At 48.1% G+C, this 6,638-nt stretch overlaps 1 pseudogene; it reads right to left on the bottom strand.

The window, feature by feature from the left end:
• Positions 1–514: 514 nt before the first annotated feature.
• On the bottom strand, positions 515–6,256 carry LOC149327996 (uncharacterized; annotated as a pseudogene).
• Positions 6,257–6,638: the final 382 nt, after the last annotated feature.

Here is a 6,638-nt window from a genome sequence, read left to right as displayed (position 1 = left end):
CTGCGGTGCAGCCAAACCCATATACGTTGCACTTACCTCCGAGTATCCAGCGACCTAGTACCAAACACCGATTGCCAGTAGCCCTGCGTTCTTATGAACACTGCTTCATTTATCAGATATTGCATCTGGTGATTCAGTTCCAGTTGCTCTGGGACTGGGTATACTACCAAATATCGACTAGCAGTGCCAGAAAGAAGAAAAATGCAAAAAAACCTGTTTATTTTGAAGAAAACGCTGGAGCAAGCCCTTTTATTGGAAACTCTCAAGAAATAAATAAAATAAACAAAAATTGGAGAGGAAGCCCTGACATACTGCAAGAGGCACAGTCACTCGAGGCCTCAAAGCTGACACAGTGCCGTTGGTCAGAATTTTCTGGCCGACCAATCTCCGTGGCTGACACATGAAGGCACGTTGATGTCTTGCTCCATCTGGTCGGCAATCATGTGCTGATGCAGATGATCTTACACTACCCATGACAGGTTTTCTATATCAGTGACCAGACCACGTCCCATACCTAGAAAACCATCTCGAACATCATTGCCATGACATTTGTCATGTAGTGCTCAGTGAGCATGAGCAAACCTTCCCTGTCAGACAGCTGTGCCCTGAGTTCATCGGCGCATCCTGTGCAGCTTGGAATTTCCTCGATGTAGGCAACAGCCTCCGGAACCGTCCCGCCGCGAGGCCTCTCGGCAGCCAGCAGCGCTAGATGCTTCAGCAGGTTTTCCACTTTCTCCTCGTCAACCATGTTCCACTCAGAATCATAGTCAGCAGCCGTGTTCTCCGGCATCCTGGCGCCTGTCGTGGTAGGAGTCCTGAAACCGGGGTACTCCTGCGCGGAGTAATTATGCCGACTCTTGATGGAGAGCTCCACATTCTGGAAACAGCTGTGGCAGCAATTATGACAACACATCTTACTATCAAAATTATATTTACAGTGTATTCTAGGCTCAATGGCCAAATATTACTTTGCAGACTAAATGCAAGTCGTACTCAATAGTGTTATTCAAATTATAGTGTCAGTATAGTGTAAGCACTATGACCAAATTTCACTGCAGGCAAAATACTGAACGTACTCAGCCGCGTCCTCCTCCGATCACATGATCACGTTATGTAACTATTTCTGGGATAGAAGGAATGCAACGCTTTTAAGATCAAAAGGCGCTCAAATGTGAAAAGAATATTCTCCTTAATAACACTTAAGTGGGAACGGCGGCAGAAAATTTACTGGGAATGCGCAGGAGGATTAATTTATTCGTAGGCATGGTGCGCACGTGACTTTTTTTGCCGCAGCCGGTCGCGTACCTTTCGCGCCGTCACTACATTTCAGCGCTTGATGATCCGCGTTTTGAGAAAGCATCGCAGTATTTCATTAACCCTTTCGGCCCTGGTGTCCTATAAAAAGGACACGAAGCAAAACGGCTATAAGTCATGATTAAAATGCCCGATAAACTGAAACAAGAACTGAGCCGACTCCCAAGGCATTCCTATAAGCACAGACATCACTTTCTCCTTCGTCTTCCTCATGGTAGCGCCGAGAGTAAACAAACAAAATGGCGGAAGATCGGAACGGCGGCTGCAATGGTAAGTGCTATTCTGCCATTTTTTTACTCCATACCTGAGAGCGTGTTCGCGGTAAGAATTTTGCAGGTTGTTTCAAAGACACTAAAGGCTTTAACAGTTGCAGAACGTTTTCTGTGCGGTTAGTACATTTGTCATAGCACGCTGCAATATGTGTGTCCTATATATAGGACACCAGGCTTCAGTGGTTATAAACCACCGGCGCGTGTGCATGCAAGTGCGGAACATTTTTTTTTGGTAATGCCTAATTTTTGTTTTTGTTTTATTGCAGAGGCAAAAACTGTGACCTTACTCAACGGCAAAGCGGCCTCAATTAAGACATCTGCGTCTCGAGGATCCAGATGCCATGTTTGCTGCACTGAAGGATGGTTACCTGTCGGAGGTTGAAGACGCTGAGGAGGACGTGGATTTGAGCTCTCGGCTGCCTCCAGCGGTGATGAAGTTGAGAAAGCAACACCGGAAGACAGGTCGTGGTGCAGGAGAGCTTTCAATAAGCTAGCAGCCACGTATCACCCTCAATAATCTGGTGACGAGAATGAGAATGATCTTGATGGTCTACCGACCCCGTATGCGTATTTTTCTCGGTACGTGCCGAAGAGTGTTTTTTGCTGTTCTTACCGAGGAAACAAACATGTATTCTATTTATCAAGAAGGAAAATCCGCTGAGATGACGAAGAAGAAATCAGAAAGCTGATTTCACTGCATTTAGCGATGGGTCTTTCGCTAGCCACTGCTAGAATCTGCTTGCACATTGTAGACGTGCACGGAGACCTGTTGTGAACGCTCTGCCTTCACTACGGCGAACGCTATGCCTCACTACAGCGAACGCCAAGCGCATGCTCCTCAGACTTTCCCTCGTCCCTTCCTCCCCTTACCCTCGCCCGGTCACGCTATGTAAGCTGGCTGATCGAGATGAATAAACGCTCTTTCTATCCCGAGCGTCCTTTTGTGTTCCATGGGAGCACGGCACGCGCAATGCACGTACAAGCTTTGTAACAAGACCACACCAGCAATGATCCTTTCTGAAAGGTCAGGACAGATTTGGACACATTTCGTGAAAGATGCCTAAACCTCTCTTTCGAGGAGCATCTTTGCAGCGATGAGCAAATCATTCCGTTCAAAGGACAGCGAGACATAAAATAATAAATAAAAGGGAAACCAAATACGTGGAAAGTGTAAGTTTTCATGCTGTGCGGCGCCTTGGGGATTTTCTACCACTTCCTCGTTTATCAAGGTTCATCCACTGAACTCATTCCAGCTGTTTCAAAACTTTTCACACGGATTAATCAACATCCAGTATTAGCTTCACCTCAACGCAACCAGCATGTTTGTTCTCAATATTTGAATTTTTGTGAAAGTGTTGAAATAAAGAGTAAAGTCAAACTTTGCTTTTTTTGTTCTTGCAACCACTAAGCCCTGGTGTCCTATATATATAGGACACGACGCCATCTTTAAAACCAAGGGAGTCCTAGAGAAATTTTTTGCTTTACTGCGTTCCTTGGGTGGCAGTGAAGCAAAATAACACTTTAGAAAAATTCCCGAAGTAGCAAAAAAAATTCAGGGCTGAAAGGGTTAACAAAACTTCCCCTCGGCGCTTTGCCACCCTTCTTCCTGGGGCACACTGGTAGCGACCGTAACCTTCCACCCACCCCACCCCCCAAGTACCGACTCCAGTGTAGAACTCACCGGCCTGGTCTGGGCCCCTGGAGCACTGGCTTCGAAAGTGGAAGCATGTGAACCGTTGTCGGTGACTTGAACCCCATGAGCAGTGTTCGAAAATTCCACGGTGTCCAGGCTCAGCACTTCCAGGCGAGGATCCCCAAAGGAGATTGATGGATGGGTTTCTGCGCCTTGCGGCGTTGTCTGCCCGTCGAGAACAGACACGGAAACTCGGGGTAGGATCAGCTGATCGGGTAGGCGAAGAAACAATGCTGATGGGGAAGACATCTCTTCTCTGTGCTGACCAACCTGCGGAGTGCCCTCGACAGTTCGATCAGCGTCCATGGCAGGGTGATGTACCGTTCTGCCCCTACTCGCCTGCGCTGCCCTTGATATCGTCATCTTGGATCATTGATAGGATAACATGATGCGCGACTGGCAACTGCTCACGATCAGCCCTTGAAGCAGGATGAATTAAGCCATCACAAGGGCACGTGTCGGCAGCATGGCACGCGCAATGTATGCAGTTTTCGTCCTCCTCTTCGTAGCCAGGGCAAAACCATATTGAATGGTACGGCAAAACAGCGCTGACGGACGGGACGGAAGAAGATGAGACAAACACATGCGCTGACTAACAACCAAATGGTTTATTGCGAAAGAGGGGTGCAATATAAAGCATAGAAGGGAAAACTGCGGTGTAAACATGACAAGGCATACATTCGGGATATCATCAATGATTAAGAAAAGCGATCTCCTGTGGGAATAGAGCCACCGATGGTTGGCTTACACATGAGCTGCCTAATGTGTGAATGTGAAAGGCCTCCGATATCAGGCGTGAGGTGTGATCTCTATACTTGGCGATGATAGTGGTTTGGTCTAAAAACGCCTCACATTTGTCGCAATCTGCGAAATGAATGACCATGTTATTTCGGCGTGACTTGTTTTCTATGTCTTTCGCGTGTTCGCGTAGCCGATCATTGACGCACCGTCCGGTCTCCCCGATGTAAAATCGGCCGCATGACAGTGGAACCTTGTAGATCACACCACAGCAACAGTTGACAAATTTGTTTCTGTGTTTCTTCTGACATGCCTTCTTTCCATTTTCCTGATTCACTCTCTTGCACAGGCCTCCCAACTTGTTCCTGGCAGAGAAAAGGAGCTTCACGCCGGCTTTGTTCACAATCTTTTTCAGGTTGTGCGATACTTGATGAACATACGGAATACATGTTATGTTCTTGTTGTCCAGTTTGCGCTTCTCCTTGTGAATTCTGCATTCTTTTAATATCGACTCTGCTATGCCAGATAAGACCTTCGTCGGGTAGCCTGCAGCGGTAAGCCTAGTAACCTGCGCGTCAAAGCTGGCTTGGGTTTTATACGCACATGATCTAAACAGAGCGGCTTTCATGCATGTTTTCGCTATCCCGCGCTTAACTATCTTAGAGTGAGCCGACCGGAAGGGGAGCAGGCTCTTCTGGGATCGCGGGGAGTACATCCAACAGATATGGTCACACGATAGCTCAAGTTCCAGATCTAAAAACCTTAGTTTGTTGTTAGTAGGTAGCTCTGTGGTCAATTGTAGGTTGTTAAGTTCAGTACTGAACACGTCAAAAATCTGAGCAACAGTTTGTTGGGCGTCACCTTTGAGATAAAATACTAAAAAGTCATCTACATAACGCATAACTTTAACAACGGTACCGTCAAGCTTGGCTTGAAGTTGTCTATCGCACGAAGCTAAAAACAGATCGCTGAGAACGGGAGCGAGGCTCGATCCAATACAAACACCTTGTTTTTGGATGAAAAAACTATCGTCAACTCTAGCAAACGTGGACTGTAAATAAAAGTGGAGCATTTCTAGAAACATCCTTACATTCATACCACTAGAGTTCTGGAACTTTGTAACTCCGTGACGGTCGATGCACCTGCTGATTTCTCCGATCACCGCGCTTTGCGGCAGGGAGTAGTATAAGTCCTTGACATCCACCGAAAACGCGCTAACGTCGGCAGGACACTCGTTTTGAAGAAATATCGACACGGTCTCAGGCTTTCTGATGAGGAAAGGATCTTCGACCTCAAGGTGCGACAGGCACTTCTGCAGGAACACCGCTACCTCGCGTTGCCACGTTCCTCGTTCAGATAAAATGACACGGAAGGGGCAGCTTACTTTGTGCGTCTTGGCGCTGAAGAAGACGGTAAGGCTGGATGCTTTCGACGCCTTGACAGAAGAGGCCAGTCTTGAAAGGCCAGCACGCTCACAAAGCTGTACTGCCTTCTCTTGCACTTTCGACGGCTTGACAGTTTTCACTTGTCTGAAGTTGGCAGCGACTGCAGCTTGAGCCTTATCCTTTTAGAGGTCGTTTGCCACGACGACAAAACCACCCTCTTTGTCCGACTGCAGGAGATTGACGCCAGCGTCTTTGAGGGCCGATACTGCAGCAGTGAGACGGCGCGTGCTTCCTTTCTTCACCTCCGGGGGGAGGGAATCCACGCCTTCCTTGATGCATCTTCCAGCTTCATCCGTTCTTACTCTTCTAGCAGCGCTCCTAACAAGAGAGAGGAGCTGCGTTTTGTCGACTCGCGGATGCTCGCAGTATTTTGGCCCCAGAACGAGCAGGTTATTCACCTTCGGGGGGAGACTTGCGTTCCCCAGCACGACGACGTCTTGTTGAGGCGAGGTAGGAGGCGCTCTTCGGCGAGGGAGCCTAGGGAGAACCTGTCGCCACATGAAGTCCGCCGTCTGCCAAGCTACACGCAGGTCTTGACTGAATCTTCTATCCCCTTGTTCAGGGGGGACGTTGCTTCTGCACGCAATGCTCAGGCACTCCGTGTAAAACCTCACTTGTCTCCACGTTTCGGAGCGTAAGATGCGGCACGTCCGCTTGGCATGGCCTTCCGACGGAATGAGACCCCCGAATAGACGGAGAACGTCCGGAGGCAGAAAGGAATTCTTCACCGAGTACGTGAGGAGACGTGCCCGACACGTTGCTGTAGCCAGAAGGTTTACACATACAACAGACATACATTGGATCGAGCCTCGCTCCCGTTCTCAGCGATCTGTTTTTAGCTTCGTGCGATAGACAACTTCAAGCCAAGCTTGACGGCACCGTTGTTAAAGTTATGCGTTATGTAGATGACTTTTTAGTATTTTATCTCAAAGGTGACGCCCAACAAACTGTTGCTCAGATTTTTGACGTGTTCAGTACTGAATTAACAACCTACAATTGACCACAGAGCTACCTACTAACAACAAACTAAGGTTTTTAGATCTGGAACTGGAGCTATCGTGTGACCATATCTGTTGGATGTACTCCCCGCGATCCCAGAAGAGCCTGCTCCCCTTCCGGTCGGCCCACTCTAAGATAGTTAAGCGCGGGATAGCGAAAACATGCATGAAAGCCGCT

The sequence above is a fragment of the Amblyomma mixtum genome, chromosome 10, assembly GCF_055824585.1.
Source record: "Amblyomma mixtum isolate Tamu chromosome 10, ASM5582458v1, whole genome shotgun sequence".
NCBI classification, from domain to species: domain Eukaryota; kingdom Metazoa; phylum Arthropoda; class Arachnida; order Ixodida; family Ixodidae; genus Amblyomma; species Amblyomma mixtum.
Note: the sequence above shows the minus strand (reverse complement) of the source record. Positions and strands in the feature narration are given on the sequence as shown.